General features: G+C 45.3%; 1 pseudogene; it reads left to right on the top strand.

The window, feature by feature from the left end:
* The first annotated feature begins 6,015 nt into the window (after nucleotides 1–6,015).
* The window catches only part of LOC136543361 (uncharacterized), a 48,296-nt pseudogene continuing 28,248 nt past the window's right edge, over nucleotides 6,016–26,063 (top strand).

The raw sequence follows: 26,063 nt of genomic DNA, 5'->3' as shown, positions 1-26,063 counted from the left end.
GCCGAGCAGTGCAGCGTAAGGTCCACCCACGGTTGCTGAACAAGCATTGTTTGTAGTGGTGTCAACGGCAGGAGAGGCGCTCAGATGCTCTGTCTGAGCATGGCAGTAGCCAAGGAGGGCGCCTTTGTTGGTGGCTCCCATGGAGATCAAAGAGATAGTGTGGGAGCCCACCCCTCCACCCTAACTGCTCTACATGGTCATTCAGCGTGGCGAAGAGTTTGAGATGCTAGATGAGGTGGAGGCAAGCACGGAGACAAAGAAGCTGAGAGCTAATTTGACATCGATGATGGGCCATATTGAGGTAAGCCTAAAGAGATCTTCTTTGTCCTTTAAATAGAGTAGTCTGTTAATCCATTTGCCCGCTACAGAATGTGATGAAGGTGTCCGAGCAGTGCTGGCGACAGCTGGAGGAGATGGCACTAGTCCTAGAGGAGAACAAGAGTCTACATGCGTCGGTGAAAGACCTCTAGGCATGCCTGCTCCAAGAGCGCCACCGTAGGGAAGACCTGGAGGTGAAGGTTCTAGCATTGAAGAAGGAGCGCTAGCAAATGGAGGTGGAGAGCCAGTTGATGGCCGAGCAGCTCAGCTATAGCACTGATTGGCAGAAAGGTAGGTCTCAGAATTTTGCTTTGGTGGTATTTAGCATTGTGAGATGTCTGACTATTATACGCAGCACTAGAGATAGAGCTTGGCCTTTCCAAGGAGGCCTTCAGCCAGATTTAATAGGTGGAGGAGAAAGCAGAGGAGAAGGTCGAGAAAATCACTGAAGATCTTCGACATGAGTGTTTTCACGCTATTTTGACTTATGCGGCATTAAGCGCATGATTAGCATACGACTGTCTTGTTTGTAGAGTATCAACACCAGGCCCAGGCATAGTTCTAGGTGCTCGTGGAACAAGTGAAAGCCCATGATGAAAAGCTAGAGGCGATGACCGTGGGAATCCAGCCCGTGCTAGACTGCGTCGGTCTTGAGCAACCCGAGGGAGTATGGCTTCCCAAAGATAGGCCATATTGGTCGGTCATGGATCATTATCGGACAACATGAGTGGACTTCAAGTAGTTCGCATGCAGCACCATCCATGGAGCCATCATCCACGCACTCGCGCAGCTATGGTCACACTACCCTTCAATGGATCTTCGACAGGTGGCGACCGGGTACGCACAGGGCATGGACACGGAGAAGATCGCTAGGCTAGAAGACGATGCGGAAGAGCCAGCAAAGAGGTTGGCCGAAGATGTCGAGCTATTTGGTGAAGGGGGGAGCATTGCTCCGTAGAGTAGAAAAACTCACGTTGAATCATTGTACAAAAGTGCTTAGCAACTTTTGGTGAACACTTGTTGTTATGCTATATTTGTGTTTATATTTGATATAAACCATCTGATTAGAAGTGTATAGCTGAGTCCCCAGCACTAGCTAGCATGTTGACCGTAATGTGGGGCATAGGGGCTATGTGCATGTGGGAAGAATAGGGCATCGCTAGGGAACCACTACCGACCACCCATGACATAGAGGGCCAACGCTCATGCACATGCAGGGAGAAGTTAGAGATAGGGTTGTCTCTGGAGGTGTCTGAGAGTCAATGTGTCTGTTCGGGCATTTGCCTTAGGCATAGTTGGCGTGTCATCTTTGAGATGTTGTACGCATAAACAGAATCACTTAGAAAAAAGCACGAAGATAACAATATGGAGAAACATTAGAACAAAAACTTTATTGAATACTCGAATATGAATGGTACATATCTTTGAAAGGAGACCCTTCAAAGGTAGAAACGCCTAAGAAGATCGATGCGCCAAAAATTTGGGACATCTCTTTCATCCATGTCACAGAGCCTGTAGGAACTTGGTCGGGTGACCACCTTGATGATGAAGGGGCCCTCCTAGGGTGAAGATAGCTTGTGCATCCCATCGGCCTTCTGCTTCTTATAGAGCACTAGGTCTCTGACCACGAAGAACAGATCGTTAATGTTGCGGTTGTAGTATCTTCACATGCTGTCAAGGTACTTCACATTCCAAACACATGAAACTAGGAGCTCCTCCTCTAGGTTGTCCAACTCAATGAGCCAGGCTTGGTCGGAGTTTTCTTCGTTGTAGTTCTCCACTCTAGGTGCTCAGAAAGCGACGTCGGCTGGTAAAATGACCTCAGAGCCAAAAACCATGAAGTATGGGGAGACACCAATGTTGCGACTGGGCTGGGTCCTTAGTCCATAGACCATAGCTAGCAATTCCTTGAGCCACTTGCTAGGATGCTTCTGCTTGTTCTTGTAGAGCCTCTTCTTCAAGGCGTTGAGAATCATGCCATTGGCGCACTCAACTTGGCCAATATCCCTGGGGTGCACAATCGAGACATACTTAACTGAGATGCATCTTTCATCGTAGAAGTCCTAGAAATCAGCACTGGTGAACGTGGACCCCAAGTCGGTGATGATGCTGTTCGATAGGCCAAACCGATGAATGATGTCGTCGAGCAGCTCGGCTGCCTTCTTCGCTGTAGCTTGGACTAGGGGTTTGTATTCGATCCACTTAGAGAATTTGTCAATGCAGGCATAGACCTAGTGGAAACCTCCTAGCCTAGGCTTGAAGGGCCTGATCATATCCAGTCCCTAGCATGTGAAGGGCTAAGATGCAGGAATAGTTTGCAAGGCCTGGGCTGGGACGTGGATTTGCTTAGCAAAAAACTGACAATTCTCACATCGGCGAATGAATGCCTCGGCATTGGCAACCACTAAAGGCCAATAGAAACTAGCTCAGAAGGCTTTGTCGACCAGTGTTCTAGAGGCTGTGTGATTGCCGCAAGTGTTGGTGTGGATCTTGTTGAGTATCTTCTCACCCTCTTCTACAGAGACGCACTTCTAGAGTAGCTCTCCCTTGGCGTTCTTACGATATAACTTTCTTCAACTAGGATGTAATGCTTGCTGTGGCGGGTGAGGCATTCTCTCTCTATGTTGTCAACCAAGAAATCTATAGTGGTGAGGTATTTGATCAAAGGTTCCCTCCAATCATTGCTCAGGCCAGGGACCACTGCGACTAACGGCTCAGCAGGTGGCTTTTCTTTAATGCCTTATTGTCCCTACTTAATGGATGGCGTCATGAGGTCCTAGATGAACACTTTGGTAGGAACTTCGGCCCGGGTCGACCCTAACTTTGATAGCTCATCGGCTGCTTGGTTGTCAGGCCAAACCACATGGTGGTACTCAATACCGTAGAACTTGTCTTCTAACTTTCTTATCACAGCACAGTAAGTGTCCATCTTCTCATTGGTGCAATTCCAATCCTTGTTGAGCTGATTGATCATGAGTGCAGAGTCGCCGTACACCTAGAGGCATTTAACACTGAGTTCAACAACTATACAGAGACCATAAAGTGCCACCTTGTATTCAGTAGTATTATTGAATGCTCGGAAGTATAGGCAGACAACGTAGAGAAGCTTATCCCCCAATGGCAAGATGAAATATATGCCTGCCCTAGCACCATCGAGGTTGGGAGACCCATTGAAGTACATGGTCCAGTGCTCGGGGTGGTCGTCTAGGATAGGAGTCTACATATGCGTCCACTCGGTGATGAAGTCAACGAGCGCCTACGACTTGATCATGTGGTGAGGCCTAAAGTTGACGGTATAGGTGCCGAGCTCGACCACACATTTAATGATGCGGCTGCTATTTTCCTTGTTGTGGAGGATGTCACCGAGTGGGTACTCAGTGACTACCGCTATGTGGTAGGCGTCAAAGTAGTCACGGAGCTTCTGGGATGTGATCAGGATGGCATACAATAGCTTCTGGACCTAGGGGTAGCGAGTCTTAGACTCGTTTAGGACCTCGTTGATGAAGTAGACTGGGCAATGGACTTTGTATGCATGTTCAGGCTCTTCTCGTTCAACAACGATGGCGGTGCTAACTACCCGGTTGGTCGCTGTGATGTAGATTAGTAGGGTTTTATCCTTTTGGGGGACAATCATGATCGAAGGTGTGGTGAGGAACCACTTGAGCTCAGCAAATGCCTTGTCAGTGTCCTCTGACTAGACAAATTTCTCTTGAGCCTTGAGTAGCTTGAAGAAGGGGAGTCCCTTTTCGCCTAGATGGGATATGAAACGACTTAAAGCCACCATGCACCCTGTTAACTTCTGGACGTCCTTGACATAGGTTGGTGGCTTCATGTTGGTCACCGTCGCTATCTTCTCTGGGTTGTCTTCGATGCCATGGTGACTGACGATGTTGCCTAGCAGGATGCCGGATGGAACACCGAAAGTGCACTTAGTGATATTCAGCTTCCATCGGTACACTTTCCGGGCTTTGAAAACTTTAGTGAGGTCGGCGATGAGAGTGTAGGCAGTCATAGACTTAACCACCATGTCATCATCATAAGCCTTGACATTCTCCTCGATCTGGTCCTTGAGGCAATGCTGGATGGCTCTTTGATAGGTCGCACCCACATTCTTGAGCCCGAAGGACATGGTCATGTAGTAGTAGGCGCCGAAGGGCATAATGAAAGACGTCTTGATCTCATCTTCTTCCTTCAGCGTGATCTGGTGATAACATAGTAGCAATCTAAAAAGCACAGGAGCTTGTAACCGGCTATAGAATCTATGACCACGTTAATGCAAGGTAAGTCGAAGGGGTCTTTAGGGCAGTGTTTGTTGAGATCGGTGTAATCAACGCACATTCTCCATTCTTTATTTTTTTCTTACAAGAACAGGGTTGGCTAACCACCCTGGATGATACACCTCTTTGATAAAACCAGCAGCTAAGAGCTAGGTTATTTCTACCCTAATGGCCTCCTTTTTGTCCTACGCGAATTGTCAAAGCTTCTGCTTGACCGGCTTGGTGGTCGTCGAGACATTTAAGGAGTGCTCAATCAGCTCCTGAGGCACTCCAGGCATGTTCGCTGGTTTCCATGTGAACACATCGATATGCTCCCTTAGGAAGCTGATGAGCGTGTCTTCCTATTTGGGTTCGAGGTTGGCCCTGATCCGAGCAGTCTTAGACTGGTCGCTGGGGACGAGGACCACTTCCTTCACCTCCTTGGACTTGGTTGACGCTCGGGCGGCCTCCATGGTTGGGATCTCTAGGTCCTGTTGGGAAATCTACTGCAAAGACGCGAGGTAGTCCCACATGTGGATGGAGATGTTAGTAGCCTCAGCGAGCGTGAAGCTTTTCTTCTCGTAGGAGTAGGCGACGTCGAAATTGGTGGGCAGGGAGAGGACCCCTTGCTCCGTTGGCATCTTCAACACTAGGTATGTTTAGTGTGGCAAGGCCATAAACTTGGTGAGGGCTAGTCAGCCAAGGATGGCATGGTACGCCATGTTGATGTCGGCAACCAGGAAGTTGACGTAGTCGATGTGGAAGTGCTTGGTGGTGCCAAATTGTACTGGTAGTGTAATCTATCCTATAGGCAGGGACGCTTTTCTAGGAATGATCCCCAGAACAGAGAGTCCATGGGGGTAAAGTCTTCTCTCTTGATCCCTAGCTCCTCTAGGGACCCAGTGAATAGGATTTTAAGGGCGCTCCCTCCATCGATGAGGACCTTCTAGAAGCGCACGTCCTTGATGATGGGATCCAGGATGAGTGGGAAATGCCCTGGGTATGGAATATCCGACCACTGGTCGTCCTTGGAGAAGGTGATCGAGTGCTCTGACTAGTTTAGATACTTGGGATCAGCAATAGGGCCATCATATGTTGCGACCGACATGACACATCGAGCTACAAGCTTCTGCTCCCGCTTGTCTTCAGAGATAGCTCTCCCACCAAAGATGGTGGTGACGGTCTTGGTGGGGTCCTGATATGTTGGGCCCTTGTTCTTGCCTCGTTCTCCGCCTTGACCATCTTCAGTCTCATCATTGTCACGCCATGACTTCTTTGATGATTCACCACCGAGTGCCATTTTTAGGCCTATGCACTCTCACATGGTGTACTTGGCATCCTTGTGGATAGGGCATGGACCGTCTAGCAGCTTGCAAAAAATAGCATCATAGGTGCACTTGGCATGGGCATTGATAGTGTTGATGGAGTTATCAGGTTAGCGATGGCGGCCTTGTCTGCCTCTCGAGCTATCCAGGCGGTCATCACATCGGGGCTCACGGTCATCTTAGCAGTGGTAACAGTCATCGCGGTGGTCTTGGTTGTCATGGTGGCGGCCGCGGTCGTCGTAGCGCCTGTCTTCATGATGGTCATCATTGCGGCATTGGTGGTGAGCGGAGCAGGCAGCCCGTTTAGGTTCTTTGGTGTTAGTATATATATTTGCTATTTGTATCAAGTTGCTGATGGTTGTGGGCCTCTTGCAGTACAACTTGCCATGGAGTTGCTCATGCCGGAGCCCCTTGGTGAAAGCGGCGATGGCCTTGGCGTCAGTGATGTTGGTAATGGAATTTCTTATCTCTAAGAAGCAGCTGATGAAGTCACGTAGGGACTCCCCGGAGGATTGATGAAGCTTCTCTATATCATACTTGGTGCTGGGCTACTCACACGTAGGCATGTAATTGTTGGTGAAGACTTTCTTGAGGTCATCCCAAGATTAGATAGAATTCTCCCATAGTCTGAGGAGCTAGTTGTTCATAGACTGGTTAAGCATGATAGGTAGATAGTTTGCCATGACATCTTCGTCTTCGCCTACGGCTCTCACGACAATCTCGTATAGAGTTAGCCACTGAGCGGGGTTAACCTTTATGTCATAGGTGTTAACACCAAGAACCTTGAAACCCATAGGCTATCGGACGGCTTGGAGCCTTTCCATGAAGGGGCGAAGTCCAGATGCGTAGGTGGGAAGTGGCGCTTGACGGGCAGCAAATCCCTCATGTTCGGCGTTGAATTGCCGGTAATGCTCCATCTCTTCTTTGTAGCATGTGGAGCTGCTATTTTTTATGTGGCCACGGACATCTGTGTCAGCGTTGATATGGTCACAAAGGTCGTGAGGGGGTTGATTGACCTCCTGGTTGAGGTTGTTGCCCCGACCTCCCTGGGGGCGCGGTGGGCGGCCATCATGGCATGAATGAGCTTCATAGTTGCCTCTAGATCCTCTATAGAGGTAGGGACCTCCAGACGTCACGTGCGAGAGTGGCGGCTATGAGCTGATATGGTGGAATAAAATGGGGCGTCGTTTTAGAACTCGTTGACTTGGACTTGCACTACTATGATATGTGGTCAGACCTTCTCGACCGCTGGAGTGTGAGGGAGTTTGTCGATCTCGTTGAAAGCTCGTTGAAATGCCTCCTCTAGATTATGTTGATGGTGGGGCAGGCCTCGACCATCCTCGTCGGCCCCTTGGGCTGCTTCTTCATCTCGGTGACGTTGGCGATCGGCATTCTTCGCTAGACGAGCTTCACACTCTTTAGCGGTTTCGCCATCCTTGGTGATGCTATCGTGGCTGACATGGAAAATCATGCCCCCAAACCCCTGAGGGAAAGTAGGGCAGCTTGATATAGTCTAGGTTGAGCCCTTGGAATACTCATCGGGGCTCTCATTCAGAACATTGTGGAGAGATTCGGTCAGAAGAAAGGGATCATCCAAGAGCTAGTGAATAGCCACCATGTTGACCACGGGCACGGGCTGACCGAAGTCAGTCGGGTCGATCATGTAGAGGTTGGTAATGTGGTCACGCTCAATGTGGTCGACAAAGAGGTGATGGATGGTGTTCTGGTAAGCAAATCACACCCTCTAGTCCAAAGGGATAGGGCTTCGACAGGTCCTCTGTTGGGGCCTCGTAGTCGGCCAAATGTAGGCCAGTAGCGGGAAGCGGTCGGCACCGTACCATGTGCCCCTCTAGAGTGGTTGTGATCACCAGATTAGAATCGAGCCGCCTTGAATGATGTTGTCGAGCAGGTCACTCAGTTGCAGCGGCTTGGTGATCTTGGAGTATAGGAAATTCGTCGCTCACTCTAGATTGATCTAAGACCAAATCCACAAGGAGCTAACATTTCGCTAAGCGGTCTACGACCTGATTGGTGGATACGATTAGATCATCATTGCCAATGGATCTCCTAACCTAGCGAAGGGGTGCGGGGATTAGAGATGTCATTGCAAGTGTTGGCGCGATCAGCGTAGGGTGATCCTGCACCGCCTCCACAATCTCCCCGTTGCTATCTGGGCCAATGACCCATGTCATGGATCCGACCATGAAGATCTGGCCTGGCTCAGGGAAGGCCAAGGAGCTCGGGAAGGTGACCGTCCGGTTCGCCATGAATTCAGCATGCACACCCCTACTTGGCGCGCCACTATCGATGAAATATGTCTGGCAATCTACCAAGGGGTATGCCCATAGTAGTAGATGAATCGGTGGAGGTGCACATGAGGGAGCCAAATGATGACACAGAACACAAGAGACAGTGATTAGACAGGTTCAGGCCGTCAGCTTGACATAATACCCTACGTCCTGTGTCTTGGTAGATTGTATTGCATGTGATCAGATGAAAATGAGGGCGGTCCCTTCCCATCTTATATAGCTGGGGGGGTTGGGTTACAGATTGGTTGTTTCTATCCTGATCGGTTTTACAAGATAGGAAGTTACAGATATTATGGGATCTGACATATCCGAGTAGGTTTCCTAGATCATCGAAGATGTTCACATAGTCTTGCAAGGCACGTTGACCTATGTCATGCCTCGCATGGCATCATCTCGTAGGCTCGGCCTCCACCAGTGTCATGGCCCATGTGCAGTCTTATGGGCTAGGCCTCCCCTAGCGGCTTGGCCCATGTATAGCCCTGCTAGTATCAGGGGTTATACCCCATAGCTAGTGCCCGAGTGCCTTGCATCCATTGAGCAACACTGTCTTGAGCTTGTCCGAGTTGTTGAGCATGCATCCGAGCTGCTGAACATGCCGACCGAGCTATTTGAGCATGCGTCCAAGCTATCTAAGCATGCATCTGTGCTATTCGTCTGATTGCTAGAGCCGAGCACACTCGAAGCCAGGGTTTGTCAATAGGATGTAAGGAGCTCAAGTAATTTTTTTTCAAAGTGTCCACCTTGGGTGAAGTGTGCCCACTTAGGTTCCGAGCATCGAAGTTGGTCGCATGGCGTCCTTGACTTAGTTAGCACAGAAGAACTTAGCCATTTTGTAGAAGATTAAGTCAAAAAATAAGCACATTCACCACGAGGTGAAGTGTGCCCACTTAGTCCCCAAGCCAAGCAGTAGGTGAAGTAGTCACATGGTGCCAGGGTCTAAAGTAGTGGTCTTCAGGTGCTGGCCCAATCCCCTATGTCGCTAGAAACCAGTATAGAAATAAATACAGTCATCGTGAGATGACGTGTACACACATAGTCCCCGAGCCTGCTGAAAGATTACGAAGAAATCTTGTAGTAGGGTCTGAGAAAGAAAATATCATGTTGTAGCAACACTCAGCATTGAATGTGAACCCGCGTTTGACGCAGTTTGACACATGTGGCCCACCAGGCCCACTCAGCAACCCAGCAGCATGCGGAAACATCGGAAGAGAATGCGACGCGACAGGCATGGTTTCCTAAAAACCTTGGAAGGTGGAGAGTCAGGGGTCAAACCTTTAAAAGAGTGCCACAACCCCAGCACACATTCCCCACTTTCTCTCCACCACTTCGTCTTCTTCCTCATGCCCACACCACTTCGCTTGGCAACTGCTCCACCATTAGAGCAACCGCAAGCGCGCAGGCTCCTCCAGGTGATGGATCTGCTAGATGGCGCCCAAAAGAAACCATGGCGGTTCAAGTAGAGCATCACGTGAGCTCAATAGCACCAAGGAATGGGTGGGGTCCATCAGCAATGAGGCGATGCTCAATCGGTTGGTGGAGGACGGCGTGCTGCCCGATAGGGTGACGGCGGGATGGCGTCTGGCTCACGGTGAGAGCTTTCTGACTCCTCGTGGTGATGAATTAGTAGTTTTTGAAGATTATTTCTATCACGGATTTGGAGTTCCAATCCATCCATTTCTCTATGGATTGATTGACTATTATGAGATTAGTCTTTGCAATCTGGGCCTGAATTCCATCCTTCATGTCTCTGTCTTCATCCATTTCTGCGAGGCTTATCTTAGCATTCTTCTATAGTTTGATCTCTTCCACCACTTCTTCTGTTTGAAAGCTTGGGGGATCTAGATCTAGGATCATAGGCAGCGCGTACTTGTAGCTTTAGGATGGAATGGTTGGCCAATACATCGCCACCTCGTTGAACACAAATGAGTATTGGGTGCAGCATTGGTTCTACATGCCACAGGGGGAACACTATGTGTCAGTGTTTTGAGTTGCCATCGACTAGTAAATTTCTAATATTGCACGTCTGGCTTGGATGGTGTGCTAAGAGGACACGAGGTTTATACTGGTTCGGGCAGAATGTCCCTACGTCCAGTTCGTTGCTGCTGCTCGTGTTACTAGCACTGAAAGTTTATAGTAGGGGTTACAAATGGTCAAGAGAGGGACATGTCCCAAGTCTCTGGTGAGAGGAGTGAATGGGTGCGAGAGCTCGATCGCTTCCTGACTATGTGCGTGTGTGTTGTAATCAGTTTGAGGTTTGATGGGTTCGAGTCCAAATTGATGTGATGTGTTATAATGCCCTTTATGGGATGCCTTGCTTTCCCTTTTATAGGCCAAGGGAAAGCATCGGTTACAGTGGAGGGAAAAGAGGAGGATGAGAAGGAGAAGAAGTCCTCCAGGATCACTGGGTCCTTCTTTTCCTTCATGTGGGTCCCACCAACCCTGTAGACATCAACAGGGATAGCTCCACGTCATGGCCCTATCTATCATTAGGGCCATGTGTAGGCATTGTCTCCTGATCATGGCGCTCCACTCTATCCTAGTGGATATCGTGGTGAACTAACATGCTTGTCAGTGCTCGTACGAGGGTTAGGTAGAACAGCACCGGTACGCCCGATGCTGTTCTTGATGTGAATCCCTAGGTATGGCCCATCATAGCCATGGGTTATATTAGGGCATGCTAGTCACCTCCCTGGTGTTAGAGCTTTGACCTAGGCCCATTCGCTTGGACCTAGAGTTGTTGGCGGCGGTATGGGTCTTCGTTGGGCTAGACGGATCCCCTGGGCTTAGGGTCAGTCGAGGCGAAGTCCCCCCCAGAGGCTGGGTGAGGTGTAGCTGCCCCCAAAGGCTAGGCAAGGCAGAGCTAGCCCTTAGAGATTGGGCGAGGTAGATCTCACAGCCTCAGTGTCGGGTGAGGCAGAGCTAGCCCTTAGAGGTCGGGCAAGGCAGAGCTCACGGCCTTGGTGTTGGGCGAGGCGGAGCCAGTCCTCAGAGGTCGGATGAGGCAGAGCCTACGGCCTTGATGTCGGGCGAGGCAAAGCCTATCCTCAGAGGTCAGGAAAGGCAGAGCCTGTGGCCTTAGTGTTGGATGAGGCGGAGCCCGTGGCCTCTGTGCTAGGCAAGGCGGAGCCCACCCTCAGAGGTTGGGTGAGTTAGAGAAACCCAAGGGTCGTGCGAGGCGGAGCCAGCCCTCAAAGGTCGGGCGAGGCAAAGCCCGTGGCCTTAGTGTCAGGTGGGGCGGAGCCCACCCTCAGAGATTGGGTGAGGTGGAGCGCAAACCCAAGGATCTGGTGAGGCGAAGCCTACCCCTAGAGGTCAAGCGATGTCGAGCCAGCCCTCAGAGGTCGAGTGAGGTGGAGCCCATGGCCTCGGTGTCAGGCAAGGCGAAGCCCGCCCCCAGAGGTCAGGCAAGGTGGAGCCCACCCTTAGCAGTTGGGCGAGGCAAAGCCCGCAGTCTCGGTGTCGGGCGAGGCAGACCCCATCCTCAGAGGTCAGGCGAGGTGGAGCCCACAGCCTCAGTGTCGGGCGAGGCAAAGCCTGCCCCTAGAGGCCAGGCGAGGTGGAGCTTGCGTACCTAGGGGTCGGTTGGAGCTATAGTCATGCTCTTGATTGCTTAGATGAATCAATGTTGGTGGTTATTAGCTCCTCCTCTTTGGGTACCCTAGTATTGGTCCCCGACACTATGTGGCATGCGACATTGATCAAATTCCCTTGAGCAACGCTAAGTGGTCGGAGAGACCTAGTGCCAATGTGATGGAGCAAGTGACGGAGTTGTTGGCACTGATCGACTATAGAAGGGTGGATGGGGTTGTAGTGGTGACAAACTTCACTTTTTGGTGATGCTAGCCCAGCAAGGAGAGAGCACATCCCAGATATGAATTCCAGGGAGATACTAATGGGACCCATGAGGTGCCCGAGCCAATTAACTGAGATGATGTCATGCGACGAATTGGGGTGTTGTTTAACCTCGTGGGGTGTCATAAGATCGACGATTAGTAGAGGGCCTTCAGTGTAGGGACCCTCCCACCATGGGTAAGAGCCTTCTTTTTAGTTTTGCTTGATCCCTTATCTATTGCAACTGCAATATACGCATTCATTTTCCTGAAGATTCATGGGCAGGATTGGTTGGTATACTTCTCAGTGGTGCTGTTAGCTGACTGGCTGAGGGGTGTTGATGCCTGGCCGAGCTGTCCTCTATGTCAATCTAGCGTGGAGGCTGGTGGGGATAGCTCGACCGACCTTGACGGCGAAGATGAAGACGAGCGAACATCGTATGTCTGCGAGAAGCTCCGAGGGAAGTGGCCAGCTAGCAAGGAGCCGTCCCCAAAAAGAATAAAAATAGCTGCATCGTCTCACCATTAAGAGAGGCCGGTAACCATTGGTGCGTCCGCCTAGCCTCAAAGATAGTAGGTTGTGATGTCGAGCTCGTCGAACAACGATGAACAAGCGGCGCCTCCTTCACCGAGGGCCATGACACCCCCGCCATCTATGCCAGCTAGGGTGAAGACTTGGGAGATTCAATGGACATGGAGGGCTACAGCAACAATGCCTGATAGCACGTGGGCAGCACCAGCAGTAGTAGCTCAGGTGGTGCCATCAACAACAGAACGCAAGAGACAGCAATTGGACAGGTTGGGGCTATCAACTTGACGTAATACCCTATGTGCTAGGCCTTGGTGGATTGTATTGTGTAGGATCAGATGAAAATGAGGGGGTCCCTACCCACCTTATATAGCTCGGGGGGTAGGGTTACAAATCGGTTGTTTTGATCCTAATCTGTTTTATAAGATAGGAAGTTACAGATATTACGGGATCTGGCATATCCGAGCAGGTTTCCTAGATTATCAAAGATCTTCATGCAGTCTTCTGAGGCACGCCGACCTATGTCATGCCTCGCATGGCGTCATCTCATAGGCTAGGCCTCCACCAATGGCATGGCCCATGCATAGTCTTGTGGGCTTGGCCTCCTTTAGCAACTCGGCCCATGTACAGCCCTGCTGGTATCGAGGATTATACCCCACAGTGGGTCACCACTAGCAAGAGGACCGGTGGCAACCTTGGAGCTTGTCTCAATGGGGACTAGCTTGGTGGCAACCAAGTGAACCTTGAGATAAAAATCACCACATCAACCTTGTTCATCCTATTGGTTTGCATCCCCTTTACACAAGCTTGTATTTACTCTCATATACATTGTGCTTGTGTAATTGGTCTTGTAATTAGTTAGCATGTGTAGCTTGCTAGTTACCTTCTTGCTTGTGTAGCATAGAAGTAGCTCCCTTGCGTGGCTAATTTGGTTTGAGTAACCTTGTTAGTCACATTGCTTAGTTTGGGTAGCTAAGTAATTTGAGCTCTCTAATTTGGCTTATGTAGCCTTGTTATTGAGCATTGCTAGTGAGCTTAGGTGGCTTTGTGCTTTTGCTTACTAGATTGTGTAGGAGCTCCCCCAGTTGCCAAAGTACTAGTGCATAGGTTTGTGTGACCTTGCTCTAAAATTGATTAGGTGAGCTCTAGCTAGCCCAGCACCTTTGTTGCCTAATTAGGATCTTCTCTAAGGTGCTTGTGAACTTAGATAGAGTGGTGTAGTCTTGGCTAGACCGATAGTATTAATTCTGCATTTGTTTTGGTTAGCTGGCATAATTAATTTTAGAAAGGACTATTCACCCCCCTCTAGTCCGCCATCTCGACCCTACAAGTGGTATCAAAGCTTGGTTTCTCATTTGTGGACTTCACCGACCTGAGAGGATGGCAAACTTTGGGCTAGATGTTGAGTGTGACACACACATTTTCGATGGCACATACTATGCATGGTTGAAACGTCATATGCTTGATCATTTTTGTGATTTGGGTCCCAAGGCATGGTGGATCATTGTTGTTGGCTTTTCTAGTGATGCCTTGGATAAGGACAACCTAACCCCAAGCACAAGTGAATTACTTACAACTTGATACACATGCTCTTTACTATCAAACGTGTGCTCTACATGATAATGTTTTTAGACATGTGTGGGATTTGGAGAGCGTTGACGCAAAAATGTGGCGATGCGCCTGACACACAGCAAGACAGAACTATATGAGCGAGGTCAACCCGTAGATCTTTCTTGGCTTCACAACAGGACCAGTCGATCCTGAAAATCCTGAAAGGCGTGCCAGTCAATTTGACCCACAATTGATAAGGAGAGGAAGTTTTATCAGTAGTTTAGGGTGGAACATGCTAGTTTTGCCTAGACAGTTCCAAGTGTGCTGCTTCAAGAGCAGCCAAACAGGAGAATTGACTAAATAACCGATACGAGGAGAAATTGACTGTTAAGGACTGTGATGTTCGTGGGTCATGATTGATTTATGATAACAAGTACAATGCATCTATATATAAGTAACATCAATGGCTAGATGGATATAACCAGTGTAAAACATTGAGCTGATAAGTTTAACGAGAAAAGATATAACATGCGAACAAATCGACTGTCTAGTACAAACGAATCTACAAATGCTCTAAATCTAATATATTACCATCAATAGTGAGGTTCGACTGGATCGATACAGCTATGATAATGATAACAAACTAAAGCTAAAGAATCCATAAAACCATCTATATATTAACAGGTTCATTGAAAAAACATGCTATATGTGTGAAGGCACAGGCGAATCAGCTAAAATAGCCGATGCATGCAAAGCAAACAAACAGAGTACATATCTCGATCACGAACAAAACCACTAATCGATAATCTCTAATCTAAAGTCTTATCAGTGAGGTTTGACCAGATTGATGCAGCTATGGTGGTGTCATTAGATTAGATCTCATTAACTAGTGAGTTCATCCAAGATCGAAAACATGTCTTTGAATGCATACTATGCTTGATTGGAATAGAGATAAAACAACCGATCTAGCAGAATTAAGCCATCAATTATGAGATTCAAAGTGTGACCAGACTAGAAGACGACCAATTATGATGATATGATGCCAATCTATCTCTATCTCAATCAAATGATTTGTTATGATTAATGAAACATTAATTATAACAAGATCGATAACTAGTGAATCAACTAAGAACAACCAGGAAAATCTTACTAATCTTAGAAGATTCGATAACCGTTGATATTGTATTAAACAAGTTATTTAACACAAGATCGATAACTTTGATCTATATTATGATCCGTAAGAGATCAATCAGCTGATGCAGCCTTACGAATAATGATACAGATCGATAACTAACTTATACTATACTCATAAAAGATCAATCGGCTGATGCAGCTTTACAAGCATAATATAAGTCATGACGGTACTCACAGACAAGCCAGAGGTCGATCAATCGATGTAGCCCTGCTTGTTGAAGAACTCATCGAGATCTACAGTACTCCTACTCCTAAGGGTTGGTGTGAAGCTAAAAAAATTAATTGTATTGGTTGATTGTTCGTGTCTTTACAATAACTGGGGTCCAACATTTACACCCAAAACCTAAACATGAATCCTTCTCAAATATGACTCATTACAATTCTTGGAACAAAAGAAAACATTCCTAACTTAAAAATAACTTGGACTCTAATCTTTCCCTTTTTGTAGAGTCCGACATATTTTCCCTCCATGTCATCCGTACGTAGTCCATTAACGTCGTCTACTGACGTCATCTATAAAATAGCCGATTCCGACACTGCATCAAAACTAGTCGATATCGATTCACATCTGATTGATTCCTTGATGATACAATCTTAGAAGCTTTGAGCTCCTGCTTTCTTCTTTCTAGATTTTGGTGTAAACAGAGAGTGCTCATGATATGTGGATGGCACTCCAAGCTTTCTACGATGACTCCTCCACTTGGGATGATGGCAAATTCAAGAAGGTGGATGATCCAAAGAAAAGTGCGCATGAGTGTGTTGAGCATGACCACAATTCGATGATTGTGGAAGATTGCTCCACCTCATGGTCAAGTGATGATGATGATTGATCTACTACAAGTTCACTTGACAAGATTGATGATGATGCCACAAGTGATGCACATGATGATCCTACCTCAAGCACACTTGGTGGTGATCTTGATGATGTTGGTTCATGCTCGAGTCATGATCATGATGCTACTACAAGCTCTCCATCATCACCACATTGCTTGATCATGTTGATTCATATGATGAGCTTGTTAGTAGACTTGCTAGCATGAACATAGCTTTAGAAAATGATAAAGCCAAAACATTAAAATTGGAAAATGAAAACTATTTTCTAAAGAACTCATGTGAAGATCATAAGCACTTACTTGATGTTCTTAAATCTTTACATGGTGAGCTAAAATTGACTCATGAGAAACTACTTGCATCTCATGAAGAATTATTAGAACAACATGCTTCTCTCATTAAAACGTTTTCCAAGAAAATTAAAAAGAATAAGAGCTCATCACATGAGTCAAGTGATCAATTGCATGTGACTACCTCTTGTGATGTAGGGAAGAAGCATGTATCCACCTCTTGTGATGATTTATTAGATATGCCATGTTCTTCACCATTAGATGCTTGTTCTACTTCTATGTCTTGTGAGACTAACCTTTTGAAGGAGAACAATGAGCTCAAGAATGAAGTGAAGAAATTGAGCAACAAGTTAGAGAGGTGCTACAACACAAAAATCACCTTTGAGCATATGTTGAACAACAAAAGAAGCTATTGTGCTATGAGTGGCATTGGATTCAACAAGAGCATGACCAAGGGGGAGAGAAAAAGAGAAAGAAGGATGAATAAGTTACTACAAAAGAAGCTCTCTCATTCCATGTGTTATAATTGCCATAAAATGGGACATCTTGAAAAGGGTTGCCCCAACCTTGAGAAGCTCAAGTTGAAGAAAGAGGAAGAGAGGCTCAAGCATGTCAAGTGCTTCAAGTGCCGCACATGCGGTCATCTCACCTCAATGTTCCCAACAAAGCAATTGGTGAAGCAAAAAGAAGAACCTCAACCAAAGCCACAAGTTGAGCAAGAAAAGACACCCCAAGAGCAAATCAAGGTCAACCATGAAGATGGTGATGATTTGGGGATGATGAAGAAGAAGAAGACAAGAAGAGGTAGAAGAGCAAATGCAAGGCATCCAATGCCTATACAAGATGCCAAGATGATGAGCAAGAATCAAGAAGACAAGAAGGGGTATGCTCACATCAAGTGCTTCAAGTGTGAAGATATAAGACACTTTGCCTCGAGGTGTCCTACCAAGCTCGAGAAGAAGGCTCAAGCGACTCATAAGAGGAAAGGCAATGAGAAGCACCACATGAGCAAGGAAGAAAAGGCTCAATCAAAGAGGAAGTGCTACTCAAGCCAAGAAAGGAGACACATGGCTCATCCATGTCCATTAGGTAACACTCCTAAGCCCATTTCAATTAATGATGATTCTATGCTTAGGAAGGATGGCAATGGTACCTCATTAGTTGTAATTGCAAAACATTCCACTATTCATACTAAGGCTATGCCTAAGTATGTTGCACCTAACTTGAGAGGACCCAAACTAGTTTGGGTACCATCAAAATCACTACACCACAACACCGCATCACCGTCAGACATCTGACACTAAAAATCATATTTGGCGATGGATGATCTGACGCTAAAGATAACTCAGAGACCATCTGACGCTAAATCCTTATTTAGCGATTTGTTGTCTGTCGCTATAGGTGTTCATGTTTAGCGTTAGCTCGTCTATCACTAAAACCATATATAGCGTTGATCTGTCTCACGCAAAACAAAAAATGGGCCCCATGCCTAGCTCACACGCCCTGTCTCCATAAGCAGTTTGTGCAAAATTTTGCCTGACCCACCAGTATAGTGACAAACCCTAGACTCTTCCCCCAAATCCCAAATCCAAGAGCGTCGTCGCCGCCTGTTCTTTACCCTCTCCCACTGGCCATTGCCCAATATTTTCACTCTCCCACCGTGCTCCACTCTCTCCCTGCCCTTCAGATTCCAATTCATGCCGCCAGTCTTCATCCAACTCGATCGACCGTGCGCCTATCCCTCCCAAATCCGTCGACACCCACCCAAATCCCCTCGCGCCCGCCCCGCCCCCTAGTCCCCATGCTGCTCGCCCTCACTGCTCCCCATGCCGCCTGTTACACGTGATAGAGCACCGCCCAACCCTCCACCTTGATAGCACCTTGCAGACCCCAAAATCCCCCGTCCCAGCTTGCCCCACCCTCTAGCTCCCACTCGCAATCTCTTGTAGCTTGCCCGGCCCGCCCACCTCCTGTTTTGCTGTGGCCTGGTCGCACCAGCCAGCGGCTTCACCGACGCAGACCCCGTGTGGTGGCAGGCCAAGTACTACCTGATCAGTCCCCTGCCCACGCCATCCTTCCCCTTCGTTCGGTGTTGGCAGATCGAGAATCCCCGTCCTTGGAGTACACGATGGTGGACAATGCTGCCCCCAAAGCTAAGCACGCCACCTAGAGCACGCAAGCAGGAGTGCTTCGACAGTGGAGCGACAACACCCACAGGCAGTGCGCTGATGCCTGGTTCAAGATCAGATGCAACAAGTAAGTCCTAGTCCATGAAACTCTTGGTGATTCAGTCAGATTCAATTAGTTCATTAGGAGTAATGTGCAAATTCGTCATTTTCTTTTCCTTCTAAAATTGCCCTCCTAATTTCTAAGTAGGAGATACACAATGCAGATGTAATACATTAAGCGCACGCTAACCAACGCCCACTAGCCCTACCGACCTACACCCTACGAACGCAACACAGATTTTCAGGGTTTACTGATGGCAGATATAGGTTTTATATGAAAGGTAATGCATTTGGTGGTGCATGAACACATGGTTAAGGAATCTTAGCAGGTGGCGGTTGTTTTTGTTCGCTTTAGGTGGCCAAAGGTAAAGGCAGCAAATGGGGGAGGAAAAGGCTAAGTAAATGATTAATTAGTAGGCTTGTAGGATTCCGGAATGTTGAGTTGTTGAAGAGGATAAAGTTAGCATTTGTTCTTTCAGTCTGCTTTCTCATAGATTGTGTGCATTATCTGTTTGCTCTTGGAGTGCTCTGTTTTTTCTTTAAAAATCTACAGAGCTTATGGAGTGTTGTGTTGACCAACTGTGCTCTTGATAGATTGACGTGGTTTGGTTTGAGTACTTGTGACATGGGTTTTTGTTTGGTGCCATAGGGGGTAGTGTAGTTGTGTCACTTTGCACTACAGAAGGTATATGCTTTCATGAAATTGTTGTGGGCAGCAGTCAGTAGCCAGCAATCATAAAGTGTTTCTAAGTGCTGAAAAATAAGCTTCTTTAATTTCTTTTGGTGGCGATTGGTGATTCTGTGCAGCGGTTATGTTCCTAGATATTTATTAGAGACTATTAGTTCTAAATGTATGTATGTATGGTAGCAATTCTGAGGCTGCATCACACGTGCAGCTATGTGCATCAATTTTTATTTTTCGCTAGCTACTGAAGAAATTAATTTCCATGCTTTCTAAACATGCACTGTTTCACTTATATTTGAGTACATCCAGCATCTCTAAGTTCAAGAGATCATCCTACGATTACCAAGGCCTTGATATATTTAGTAAATTAAGAGATTGTTGTTTTCCAGTGTTACAAGCAGGCATAATTGATTTATTCTTTCTGATTCATTTCAGCTCCCTAGGTGAAAGTATTGTGGAGCTGGCCCACTAAACCCAACGAGTTGTAGATCTGCTGCATCGACGTCGTCCTCTTCTCATTGCTTGTAGTCAGCAGATTCAACTGCAGGTACATGCTCAGTCCCCACAAAGACTCATGGATAAATCATGGATCAATAGTGATGCTAGGCACACAAAGGCATACTTAAAAGGGGTCAACAGTTTCCTAGCTTTTGCATTTAGAAATTCAGCGGTAGGGGACAAGATACTATGCCCTTACAGAATGTGTGTTAACTCATTTTGGAGAGACTCAAGTGATATACGAGAGCACTTGAAATGTGATGGGTTTCTAAAAGGGTACACAACTTGGAACTTACATGGGGAAGCTAGTTCCTCTTATGTGAATACCGACAATGGTGATGGTGCTGATCTTGTGGAAGTGTCTAGTGAAGAGGACTGACATATCTGTATTGCTTAGAGACCTAGCTTGTGGTTTAGATGATAGAGAGGATTTCGAAGACAACAGTTCTGTTGAGCTTCCTAAAGAACTAGTTGATCTCCAAAAGTTGGTAGAAGCCAATAGTCAAGAATTATTTCGTAATTGCAAGAAGTACACCAACTGTGTTTCCTGATTAGGCTTCTTCACATCAAGCTCCTTGGAGGATGGTCTGACAAAAGTTTTGACCTTATACTAGATCTATTTAATGATGTCTTACCTGAGGGTTCAACACTACCAAGAAACTACTATGAAACTAAGAAATTTATTAAGTCCATAGGACTTGGGTACATTAGTATTCATGCTGTGTGTGTGCGCTCTGTTCTCCCTCCCTCTTCTACCTCCAGCCATAGTGTGTGTGCGAGAACGCCGGTGATCGGTCGGCTCACCCGTGCGGGAGATCCCGGGCCCAACACCTGCATTATTTTGTGGTTTCATATATGTTCCTTGCTTTAAAATTCTTATGGGAGCATTATTTATTTCAGGTTGGAAAGGATGTGATATTATTTGCTATATTGAGATGTGAGTTAGCTGTGGCTAGGGGAACAGTCATTTCAACTAATCCAAACACTATGATAGGAGGCCAGCCTCTTGGGAATGAATACTGTGAAGTAGTTGTTAATGTTGTGATGAAAAGGGATGCTATGTTGCCTTGGACTTATGGCGAGATGGAGACTATGGCTAGTGCTCTCAAGATGACAATTGCATGGCCATACAATAAAGTAATAAACTAGACTTGACATAATTTTCATTTTCCTTTGATTTGTGATGCATGACCAATGTTCCTAATTAAACCTATCTGTGATAGATAAAGGAATGCAAGAAGAAGGGATACAAGAAGGCACCTAGACCTCCCAAGGGTACTGCAGGTATGTCCCTACATTTACATTTATCAAACTGTGTACAAACCTAGTGACAACTGTGTAAAAACCTAGGGACTAAATTCAGCACATAGGAATATATTTGGAAGGCAATTACTACATTCTGTCAGAGATAATGGAATAGATACAACTATGAACTGTAGCTGAAATAAGAAACCTACAGTAGGAGAAATGAAAATTACCACTAGGTTTATTCTCCTAAGTGGAGGCGATACTAGGCTCCGGCTCCCTGCTATCAACTTGACTAGGATTAGTAGATACTAAAAGCCTGTCACACAAGGAGCAGCATACTGTACATGTTGGAGGCTTGCATGTTTTTTCCACACAGTAATTCACTGAATACACAAATCTGGAATGCACTATCTGATTAGGTAGATCTGATTAGAAATTGAAGGTCACGATCCAATCCGTTTCTACTGGCTTTCCTATGCAAGTGCTTGGGCCTCTCGCTGAACTGATGTAATAGCTCTAAATAAATTTACAAATTAGTGTATTACTCATTTTATATGCCTCAAATCTGCAAATGTCATCAATAGTGCATGAATGATTTACCTGATAACAAGTGGATATGGAAATTATTACTATGAATAAAAATAGTATGGGCCAAGCAATTTGGGACATAATGAAAATGATACTGAGGAGCTGAATTAGTGCAAATATCAGCCCTGCTAGCCTGTAAGGAATGTCTATGTCAACTGTGCTTTGATCTGTTGATGCCTGAAAAACAGAAAAGCTGAACTGTAAGGACGGAGGTAGTATGCTGGTGCTCACCCTATTTAGGATTCGACTTGATGGAGTGGAATCAAAGAAATTAATTGGTGCTCGGAATATATTTTTTATCATGCCTAAGAAGAGTTGCTGTGCAGTTTCGATTGCAATTGCTGATAGGACGAATGCTCTCACCAATATAAATACTGAGCTTCCAGCTGACGACAGCACAAAAATACCAATTATCTTCTCTCTGCTTGCTAGTGCTTTCCTCTCAGATGCCCATGCAATCCAGTAGTTGCCACATATCTGCAATGCCTGGAATTGAGTTAGTGACTGATAGAGCTTTTCCCAACCAGTGCATGCTGCATATAAAGCTTTTCTATGAGCGCTAATTGAGTTAATGACTGAACAATCTTTTGTCTCAAGTCTGAATAAGCATCTCTATCAGCATGTCTACATTTGGTTGATTACAGCAGCTTTACATATTTTCTCCACTTGCCTAAGGAAGTGTTGGGCACAAGTCTTTGGCTTGAGTTTCTGGAAAATGGTTCTCCACACATACATGATGGATGTGCTCTAGTGTTGGCAACCATTGCTTTTGTTTTTGAGTTCCTAGAAATGATTGTGTGCACAAACCTTAGTATTTCAAACACAAACTACTAGTCTTCCTTGCTGTGATGTGCACGTAATCTCTTGGTGCCTAACTTTGTGCATGACAAGATTGTTGTATATGTATTGACCTTCATGTGATGCACGTGTGTGTACCTTTATGTGATGGACTTTCAGCTTGAATTTGGGTATGATATGTGCTACGTGTTTTCTGATTGTATTTTTTTGTATATTTATATTGTCCTGTTGAACCATCTGTCGCTATAAATACATGGATTGTTGGATGATTTGCCGGTATATGCTTGGTAACAGAGCATCTATAGCTAAAAGGTAGCAGTGGACTGTCTGTCGCTATAAATATTTAGGATAATAGATTGTATATCGCTAAAAGTATTGTCTGACGCTAAAGATTTTTAGCGACAGGACTTATAGCGTCTGCAGAAGTCTGTCGCTATAAGTTTTTAGCGTCAGTTTGTCTATCGCTGTAGCCGCTTTTAACGTCAGATCGTCCATCACTAATCTCGGTGTTGTGGTGTAGTGAATGTGGATGATTATTTGTAGGTACCATTAGCATTGGAGGCTTGATTCAATGGTTTTCTTGTTGTTCATGTGTTGAATCAAGTTGTGAAGCTTAGTGCATATCCAAACCCAATGCCAAGTCAAAATAAGTGTAGTCCAAGTGCTACAACATACAAGTTTCATGATCAAGTTGTGGATGTTTTATTGGATTATTTGGTGGCTTGCAAATGATTGAGTTGAAGCTTGCCAATAGGATGATCATGAGCTAACCAAGTTTTCAGAATTTAGCAGTGGTGGAAGATTTGTTTGCTGGCAGTTCATATGAAGTCAAATGAAGCTCAAATTTTTATAGCTGCTTGATAACTTAGTGAAGCACACCTCCACAAAATTTCATGGTATTTGGATATGTACATTGGGAGTTATGGATTAATCTTTGAAGGGTATAGAATCTGGCAGAAAAGTGACAAATATTGGATCGATCTAGAGTCACTTTGATTGAAAGGTCCTCAAGTTGGAATCATGCTTATAAAAGATTGAGGCACCTAAGTTTGGTTTTGATATGATCTACAAGTATGACAAGCAAAGAGTACAAGTCCGTTTGATTGTGGCGTGTACTTGGCACACATTTGGTACTCAAATTAGAAGATCAAGATCAAACTCAAGATGAAGATGAAGTTTAAGTTATAGTGACAATTAAAGATCATTTGGTAGAAAAACAAGTACTTCAACAAGTAGAAAGAAAAATACTTAAAGAAAGACTCATGGTTACTCATCAAATTAAGTCCATCACTTGGATCAATCAATCAAGTTATTTCAAGTGAGTAGCAAGAATGGTTCTTTGGAGAGAGGTCACTTCTCCCTAGTGTAGAGGCTTGCCGCCTATGTGTAGGTAAACCAAGTGTGGTACTTGGAATGTTAATATGAAAGTGGTGATCCAAAGAACATTTGAGATGCTTAGTTGAAGCAATCAAAAGGGTTGATCAAGAAAAGCAAGCAGCACCCAAAAGAGAGCTAGTCATGATAATTCAAGTAGTTTTTCACAATTAGTGCTCTCATGCAAGCATTGATCAAAAGAGAAAGCAAGCCAACCACAATAAGATAGTGCACTTGATCTTAAGTGGTATTCATTTCATATGGGTGAAGAATGGACTCTATCTATGATGATTGGTCTTCACCAAGCTATAAATTGGACTTCACATTGCTACTGGAGAAATGAATTGGAATCTATGTGACTATCCTCTTCTCCAACATAGCAAAGGTATCATTGTAATGTGCATGATCATTTCATCCCTTACTAGTATGCGGTTAGTGCATATAGTACATGCATATTAGGATCATGCATAACAAATAAAATTTTAAAATTCATAGACTACCACTATTGCTTCAAATGATTAATTGAGCTAGTGGTATGAGTATGAGTTTGTTCATGAGCTAGTGAACCCAAGTACTTAATTTAATTTGGATTGCTAACAAGTGAAAAGTACAACATTGGTAAGATAACCCTTGTAAGAGGTGTGAACAAGCTTGTCATTGGTTCAAACTAGACTTGGAAGCTTAGGCAACTCAATTTAGTTTAAGTCAACATTAGAAGCTCATGATAGTAACAAGAGTACAAGCATAAGACAACAATGCAAATGGATATCTAGTTTGGTTGTTTCAAGTGGTATCTAGACTCAATTGATTTATCAAGTGGTATTCACAAGTGATGTCTAGATCAACATACAAGAGATATTCTACAAGTGGTACTCATGAAGATAGCAAATGTTCAAGAAATGACCAAAATTGACAAATCCAACAAGTGGTTCCATGGTAGCAAATTCTTTCAAGTGGTATCACATTTTTACATGTGGTATCAATCATACAAGATAGTGGTTACACAAGTGATCCTCAACTTTAAGTGATCATCAAATAAAGAATGCATCCCTCACTACAAGAGCTCAAGTTTATCAAATGGATGACCCATGCAATGAGTTAGGGGGAGGTGTCCCACCAATTGGTACCAAGGTCAAAGTTCCTATATGTGGTATCTCAAGAGCTATACAAGTGGTTTCATTCCAACATATGTAGTGGTGTCCATAAAAAATAAAAGATTCAAGTGTCAACCATCTACCCCAATACAACCCTTTGTATCAAGAGATGCACACCTTTTATGGAAATTAATGACAAAGGGGGAGAGATTGAGACAAAGATATTGCAAATGGGGATTTGGACATTAACAATGGACAAAGAGGGAGCAACTTTGAGGAATTGAGAAGGATCAAAATTCTTGGACAAGAGAAGCACACAAGTAGAGGGGCAAGCTCATGAACTTGTTTGTTTGCATTTGATTTGTGCATAGTCATGTGCTTGCTTGCATTGCATAAGTTTTTAAATTTGATATGCAAGCTTGTGTGGTGTATGCTAGTTGTAGAACTTGAATGATGATTTGATAACTAGCATGCATAGGACGGTAGCTAGACTTGTATTTCTACACGTGGTACTAGAACCTTGCTTATAATATTGATCTCATGGGGTTTCTAGTGTATTTGTTGTCTAGCTACTCATGGTGCTAAGGATGGTGTCAAAAGTGCAACTCCGATTGTTATCACGCATCAAAGGTTAATTCTTTACACCTTAGTATCATTGGTAGTAATTACTCTCCCACAATTCCAATCTATGCATATGTGTGAGCTTCAAACCAAAACACTCTAGCACATATGTAGGGGGAGCTAATACTACCAATTCAGGTTTGTGGTACTTGTCCAAAATCATTTACACATAGTAAAATTGCTTGGGCAAGCAACTCAAATCCATTTGAGCTTAATTTCTATATCTTTATAGAGTTGTCATCAATTACCAAAAACAGGAAGATTGAAAGGTCCCTAGTTTGGTTTTGGTAATTGAGTGACAACCTAGGTGGACTAATATGTTTAAATGTGAGATACACAAGTGATTAGTCCACAGGTACACTTGTGTGAGCAACTCATGCCATGATGGTGAAGATGGCTTGGATTTATTTCAAGGCTCACACATGTGATGAAGGAGCTCATTGCATATGAGACATGACATTGAGTCATGTGACTAAGGTGGAGAAGATCAAGACAA

The sequence above is a fragment of the Miscanthus floridulus genome, chromosome 3 (genome assembly GCF_019320115.1).
Source record: "Miscanthus floridulus cultivar M001 chromosome 3, ASM1932011v1, whole genome shotgun sequence".
NCBI classification, from domain to species: Eukaryota; Viridiplantae; Streptophyta; class Magnoliopsida; order Poales; family Poaceae; genus Miscanthus; species Miscanthus floridulus.
This window is presented reverse-complemented; position numbering and strand designations above follow the sequence as displayed.